The sequence below is a fragment of the Ostrea edulis genome, chromosome 9 (assembly GCF_947568905.1).
Source record: "Ostrea edulis chromosome 9, xbOstEdul1.1, whole genome shotgun sequence".
Taxonomy (NCBI): domain Eukaryota; kingdom Metazoa; phylum Mollusca; class Bivalvia; order Ostreida; family Ostreidae; genus Ostrea; species Ostrea edulis.
Genome location: NC_079172.1, coordinates 63,090,397 through 63,098,780, shown reverse-complemented (window position 1 = coordinate 63,098,780; position 8,384 = coordinate 63,090,397). Strand labels below are relative to the sequence as shown.

The 8,384-nt window shown below is 35.1% G+C and overlaps 1 long non-coding RNA gene across 1 annotated transcript; it reads left to right on the top strand.

The window, feature by feature from the left end:
- The first annotated feature begins 369 nt into the window (after positions 1–369).
- On the top strand, positions 370–3,666 carry LOC130050263 (uncharacterized). The gene is made up of 2 exons (XR_008798705.1): positions 370–846; positions 3,014–3,666. It is a non-coding gene; the product is annotated as an uncharacterized LOC130050263 (long non-coding RNA).
- Positions 3,667–8,384: the final 4,718 nt, after the last annotated feature.

Below are 8,384 nucleotides of genomic sequence, written 5' to 3'. Positions count from 1 at the left end.
GTTAAATGTGTTTTCCGTCACTGAAAATATTGACGGTAGTGTGTGGTTCTTAGCGCTGCTTGATAGGTCAGAGGTCAGGAAAATCGTCAAAATCAGTAGATGTTTCACTGATCGCAATGATTCATTCGCGGTGGCCCAAGTTCTTGACAACTTGCGGACCATTTGTCCAATGGAGATAACACACAACAGCAGAGGTGACATTTTGATCTTAGACGACAATAAAAAAGAGGTCCATATCGTGAACAAAATTGGGAATCTGACGTGGTCTTGGTCTTTTAGAGGGAATATTGAAAGTATTTGTGTTGATCCCTCAGACAAATTATGGGTAGCCGATTCTGACGGCGATTTTAAAGCTTTTGGATGTTATAGATTGTGTAAACCAATTTCTCGGCAAGGAGTCAAAAATGTTCTAAAGAAATACTCAAAGAATCGTTTCTGGGGTGTGAGTCATGCGAAATCGTTAGCTGCTAGTGTAACGTTTAGCAAACATTTGAAAAAGCACCACAACGAAATATCCTGTGAAATCTGTTCATTTTCATATATGTACCCATCGTTGCTAGCCACGCTTCCTGAGTCCGGAAGTACCAACCTCAAACCGAATTGACGTAGCGTGAACGGAGACAATTAACATGTTTTGCGATGATGGTCCGAGCCCGGTAATTTATCATTTCCAGTATCTTTAGTAACTTGACTCTAATTCAGGAATCAAATGTATCATACCAGATGGAAAACCAACACAGTGCCGTCCTGCTGTCACCGAACGGTTACCAAGAAATGTCACTCAAAAGTCCGCTTTGGTGTATGTGAGTAATCGTCTGTCGGTGAATCCCAGAGTTAGACATATAGGTACGTTCTACATTCAAGTTCCTGATAGTATTTAGAGGTATGGTGCGATCTCAGTGGCGTTTTGCACGACGTGTGTACCATCGATGCACCGAATTACGCTAGGTAAACGCCGGCCTTATCATCTGTTCGACTTCTGGAGAACCCGTACCCAGGATAACTCGTACCCAGGAGAACTCGTACCTAGAAATTTGGGTAAGAGTTCTCCTGGGAAATCGTACCCTGGAGAAGTCGTATCCGAGTACGACTTCTCCAGGAGAACACGTACCCGGGTACGAGTTTTCCAAGAGAAGTCGTACCTATCAATATCTGGGTACGAGTTCTCCTGAAGAAAAACTTTGTCATTTTATCAAATAGAAATGTGGGTACGAGTTCTCCTACAGAAAAAAACCCTGTCATTTCTGTCATAAAAGTCTGGGTACGAGTTTTTCTGGGGAAAAAACATTGTCATTTTATCTGATAAATCTGGGTACGAGTTCTCCTGCAGAAAAAAAACTTTGTCAGTTCTGTAATAAAAAAAAAATGAGTACGAGTTTTCCTGGAGAAAAACTGTCATGTCTGTCAAAAATCTGGGTACGAGTTCTCCTGGTGAAAAACTTCCGTCATTTTGTCATAAAAATCTGGGTACGAGTTCTCCTTTATGTGCCGGAGAATAGAGGTCCGCTATAAAAATGCTATGTCGGAAGTTAAAAATTGGTGTTTAATTGCAATAATTATACTAATTATCGTCTCACGCCAAACCGCAATTCAAATGAGAGAAAAAAACAACAAACAAGTACGATCATTGTATTCACTTTTTTTATTCAATTGAAAATCATGTTCATAGTAAATTATGTATAATGTATGAAATCCTTGATTTTCGCAAGGAGAAATTGTACCCAAATTCCAATACCTAAAATGGTATAATTCTTAATGAGATAAACTCATATCAAAATTTTGATTACTATATAATGACAAACTTTTTTCTCCAGAAGAACTCTTACCAGAATTTATATAACAAAAAAAACATAGTTTTTCTCCAGGAGAAAACGTACCCAAATTTCTGGGTACGAGTTTTCCTGGGTACGCGTTCTGCTGGATACGAGTTCCAAGCTGATTCTTTGAGTGCAGCAATTTAGCAGAATGAGTAATGCTATCAATTAATGTGTTCAATAATTCAGAATTAAAGACCCATTAATTATTTGAAGAAATCTTTTATTGAATTGTTACGCACATCAATCAATTCAATTCCTGATATCTTCAAATCATTAAAAATATTATAACCCTATCAAAGAATTAAAACTCATCGAGATCACAAGCACCGTACGTAACAATCACATACAGCCTTAACGTCAGCCTTGCATATCAATCTAATTAAAATCAGCTCCTCGATCCGCTCCTCTGTTCCCCTTGTAGCGACATAAACAAAATCAAGGAGCTGATTTTAATCAGATTGTCTTGCATATCAAATCTCATGATTAAAACTTAAAGCCCTATCTCCAGGCTTATTTAAATCAACTAAATCTGAAGTATCGCACAGAATGGTACATTATAGCCTTAGGCACCGGTCTCATATATCCACTGAAACTCAGGCATCAAACGTAATAATGAATTATAGCCCTAGTACCGGGTGTATATTTAAACTAAATCTCAAAAACTGTGCATAACACCTTATAATCTTAGCACCGAATTTATATATCACTAAATCACAAACAAAAATTTTTCATATCAACTAAATATCAAACTCCGTACATGATAATAACTTAATAACTTATAGATTTAGCACCAGATTTAAATATCAACTAAATCACAAGTTTTCAGATGATTATTTAATGTAAATCTGAATAATCTACATGGGAATGCTTACTCCTCCTAGGCACCTGATCCCACCTCTGGTGTGTCCAGCGGTCCGTGTTTGCCCAACTATCTATTTTGTATTGCTTATGGGATTGATGAGATTATTCACTGTTCGTTATCTCCACCTTTCATGCATGCCAACATTCGCAACATTAATAGTGAGCGCTTCAAAATGTATTATTGCAACAAGGTAACTATAAATTTGTGTATCATATGACAATGAGTTGGACTGTGATACATTATAGATTTGCATGTTCATCGATTGTCATCGGTTCATCGGTTGTCTGAATTTCTGAAACAACATTTGAATATAACCATTTTTTCTTTATTTCAGATTCTATACATAAATTGCCATTTGCCAGTTTCCATATATGTACAAGAAAAAATACAGTGATGAAAGTTGAGAAAAAGACAGACATTCCTTTTTGATGTTACATATTGTATATGTATGACAGTTAGGCTATCTATAGCGTAATAACGATAAACATGTGAAGTGTTTGCTAATTTAGAAATGGAAGACATTTTCTGAAAGTGTCATTTAGATGTGTTTGATAGATACCTGTAGTTTTTATACAATACATATTGAAAGAAAGCCTTTTAGAAGGCAAATTTAATGAAGAGGATATGCATAGATATGGATGTCAGAAATATAAAAGAATATTTATTAACTTTCTTGTTATACCTGTACTAAGGACAAATGATCAAAGTAAAAAATTATCATTTAAGAAATAAAGGGTCAATATCAAGGGTGAATAATTTGTATTAAAGGAAGGTCCTGGACCCTTTCCAGGGAATGATAACTGCAAAATATGATGGGTTATTCAAATCCGCTGTAGATCCACAGGACAAGAAATGACAAAACTGTGTGAATACCGTTGTATAGGATTTCAAAACATTGTTTTTGAGGACATAGTGGCGCCATCATATAAGAGGTCCATTTATTTATTGTTTGGAAATGGTGTATTTGTAAAATAATTAAGAAATTAATTGTTGTTTGAAGTTAACTTGCTTTCCTAATTGGTCTTAATTTCAGAAAGATTTTACATGTTAAAAAATTGTTTTCTGGAAAGCGATAAATCATTAAATTTGTTCAAGTCTCTTAGAAGAGAAATTTAAAAAAAAAAAAGTTACATTGGGGACCAGATCCATATAATTACAAACATCAACAGAACACGGTGTATACTACAAAGAATTATACTTAGGCACATAGAACCTGGGATGGGAGGATGGGAGGGGGTTAACCACCCTCCCCACTTAGGTGACAAATGTGCCTTCCATGTAAAATAATAAAATGGACAATATAATCAAAACTTAACATGAAATCAACAAACCAAGTTGCTTTATACCGAAAAGAGTAGCATTGTGTGGTTTTTAGTTCACCTGAGCTAAAAGCTCGAGTGAGGATTTGTGATCACCCTTTCTTGTCGTAAAAAGCGACTAAATGGGCTGTCCTTCGGACGAGACCGATAAAACCGAGGTCCCGTGTCACAGCAGGTGGGGCACGATAAAGAACCCTCCCTGCTCAACGCCATAAGCACCGAGCATAGGCTAAAATTTTGCAGCCCTTCATCGTCTCCATGTGAATGAAATATTCTCGAGAGGGACGTTAAACAATCCTTCAATCAACCTGATCACTCGTCCGTTTGTCTCTAAACTTTACACATTTTCGACTTATTCTCTAAAACCAGTAGACCAATTTCAACAAAACTTGGCAAAAAGCATCCTTGGGTAAAAGGCTTTCAAATTTGTTCAAATTAAGGGATATGCCCCTTCACAGGGGAGATAATCGCAAAAATAAGGTGGTGTCATTTAAAACTCTTCTTAAGAACCACTTGATCGGAAAAGCTGAAATTTACATGAAAGCTTCCTGACATAGTGTAGATTCAAGTTTGTTAAAACCATGGCCCCCGGAGTAGGTTGGGACTACAATAGGGGATTAAAATTTTACATACAAATATATAGGGAAAATCTTTTTCTCAAAAACCATAGGGCCAAAGAAGTTTACATTTACATGAAATCTTCCTGACATAGTGCAGTTTCAAGTTTGTAAAAATTATGGTTCGCGGGGTGGGTTGGGGCCATAATAGGGATCAAAGTTTTACATGCGAATATATATAGGAAAAATATTTTTAAATATGGGCTAAGGTGATTCAGATGAGCGATCCACTGAACCACGTAGTCGTCCACACATTAAAATTAACGTACAGGCGAAGTTGAAAATAATACCAGTGAAGTCGTTTTGATTTTTTGAATTTACAATATAAAAAAAATGCCCTCCTGAAACGAAATTTCAAAGCTACAGTTTTATAGAGGAAAACTCGAAGAACATGTTCATGCTATTTTGTTTCACGGAGGCATTTTTTTTAAATTCGGGGATACCCCTTCATTTTAATGCTAAAAATCATATAAATCGCTTATTGCTTGATTTAAACTCAAAATATTTTGGCTAATTTTTGTCAATACATGTTTTTTAAACTTATTTTCAAAAATTATTGAATCAAGACATACGTCCCAATTGGTGTTATCATATATTTGAAGAACTTAAATTTTTCGATCTTTCATGCAACACCTTTAGGGAAATTAACATGAGACGTGCAACACCTTTCTACGTTTGCCTTACATATAGATATAAAATGTTAAATTTTAAATATCCACATCGTGTACAGTGAAAAAGAATAGGCCTACATCAATTATATTTTTCTTAATACGAATGGACGCTTTATCTGATTCTAAAGTGAAATTGTGTTGATCTGAATTTAATTATATATATATATATATATATATATATATATATATATATATATATCTTCCAATTTTGGGCCCAGAAGGCATAACAGCCAGACAGCTTATAAAGATGGAAACTTTTAAAACAGCCTTAAAAGGTAGCTCACTACACTAAAGCTTATCCTCTGTATGACACCATATCACGAGATGGCGATTTAAATGTTTTGTGAAATTATTTGTATCGATCGATTTGTTTGTATAATATCATAGCTCAGTGGTTAAAGCATGGGGCTGGTGAACCGCAGATTTCGAATTCAAATCCACCAGTCTTTTGTTCATATGTGCTGAAATAATTTTTTTCAAAATCATGTTTTTATCCAAATATGTATATTTTTTGCCTTTTCTGGCCATATATGCTTATTGTATATCATCATAACTTTCATAATTAAATCAATTCGTACTGATTTGAGAAACTATTTCTGTGTGTAGTGAGCCACCTTAAATTTTACCACACGTTTGCAACTGTGATGTCATGCCGTGAACATGGTTCACATCTAAAGCGATGAGATTGGAGTTGATATACTCAGCTGACTGGAGCTTCTGTACAACGTTAATTTAAGTAAAACGAAAACCCTACATTCTCGGATTTCTAATTTAATGTAGACTCCAAACGACACATTATTTTCAATGTTCAACTCTTGGACGTTTTATTGCTTAGAATTGCGGATCTGTAGTAACCTTGTGGTTAGAATTGCGGATATGTAGCAACCTTGTGGTTAGAATTGCGGATCTGTAGTAACCTTGTGGTTAGAATTGCGGATCTGTAGTAACCTTGTGGTTAGAATTGCGGATCTGTGGTAACCTTGTGGTTAGAATTGCGGATCTGTAGTAACCTTGTGGTTAGAATTGCGGATCTGTGGTAACCTTGTGGTTAGAATTGTGGATCTGTAGTAACCTTGTGGTTAGAATTGCGGATCTGTAGTAACATTGTGGTTAGAATTGCGGATCTGTAGTAACCTTGTGGTTAGAATTGCGCATCTGTAGTAACCTTGTGGTATCCAGGATGGATTCCAGTCTTCAGTTTCAATTCCTGTGTAGACTTTTTTGAAATCGTAGTTCATATGAATTTTTTTCAACATCACGTGTTTTTTGTAATATCATTCAGAGCATCATCAACTATCTGAATAATCAGTTTGACATTATTCTAGCAAAGGTATTTTCTTGTTTCCTTCCACATTCTGTGTTTGTTTTGCTTACATTATTTATAGGCAGTCATGCCGTGTTCTCATTCTATCTTATGTCGATGAGATTACCATTACCATTCTTACCTTATCAATATCATCTCCATGTCTTCAAACTTTCTATCATATCCTTATATATCCTAAACTCTCTCTTGTTTCATTACAAAAATAAAAGTTAAAAATATTCAATTGCTCACACATTTAATCACTTACCGCCTTGTCCCCACCCTGATACCAAAAACCCCGATCTCTTACTTTTGTGTAAAGGTCTACCTGTTCATTCTAAATATCCATTTAGTTTCTATTTAGTATCAATAGCACTAAGAAAGATGTTTCTTTAATGTTCAACACATAAATATTATACATATATACCAAGTTTGGCCCTGCTGTGGAGTTCAAACCTATACCCTGGAGATCATCAAATTTACAAGTTTGGTAGAGGCCTTCCTGCTCTACATCACTATGCATTTAGGTTTTCTTACACATGTGCGGTTGCAGAGAGGAAGGTTTTTAAAAATTTGTCAACTTTGGGAATTTTCTATTTTCTGCCCCGGCTCTAAGGCAACAGAAGTCCTGACATTTATAATTAATGTTCCCCTCTTCCCAGAGATAATTCATACCAAATTTGAAAATAATGTAAAAGGTAGTTATCAAGAATTAAAAACGCACGACGGACGCAATAGCTCACCTGAGTCTACTCGGGTGACCTAAAAAGGCAGGAGAAATGATCAATTTCTTACAATTTAATAGAATATACATCTCTCAAACAAAATAAAAAATTGGAATTCTTTCTAGAAAATGAAACATGTTTGGAGTAAATCATACTGTATTTTGTTTCAAAGATTTTGTCGAAATCATAAAAAGTTTGCCATCTGCTTAATGTGGCGTTATATTATCTTAATGTTTCGTGATTTTAATAATCATTTTAGCATATACTTTATTTCCACGACAGAAGTACATCACTTCTATAGAAAAAATACCATAGACATGCAACACCCTCATATTTAGAGAGATAGAAATGTTTCTTAGGCCAACCTATTCAAATGGACAGGTTTGTGTTATTTCAATTTTTTTATTCTACGTCTTAACTGTACCAAAACCATCACAAAATTGACCATTGATTTGTATTCTTAACAAATATCTTGTGAAGACTCCCGTTGCATTCGATTAGCCGCAACGAAGCCTTTCCTCGGGCAACCTTTGAAAACTAACCGTACAAGAAGCCCTTTACTATTCGTATATTTTGGTCAGCATATATATGAATGTTACATCTTGTGCACGCACAAAACTAACAATCTGCTTCCTGGGGTCATATCGCCATTGATTCAACAAACATTTTTAATGTACAAACAGGGAAGACTTTGAAGATTCACATGACAATCAAACTCCGACGTCGAATAACGTAGAGAAAAGATTCATTTTTTGTTGGTAAAAGGTTGAAATTATGTTGATAATAGTTGATTTTTTGTTGGTAAAAGGTTGAATTTATGTTGATAATGTTTGATTTTATGTTGATAATATTGGTTAGTTTAAACAATATTTATTCGTGTACCTGAAAAGTCGAAACGAAACAAAACTTACAGAAACGAAATCTACCGAAATACAATCCACCGAAACGAAACGAAACCTAACGAAAAAGATTGTATAACCGAACTCTTTTAATTGTAATAATCAAAAATGGTATCTCAGGCCCCTGTAAATATTATCACATATAAAAAGCATTCGCCTCCCCTTTGATGT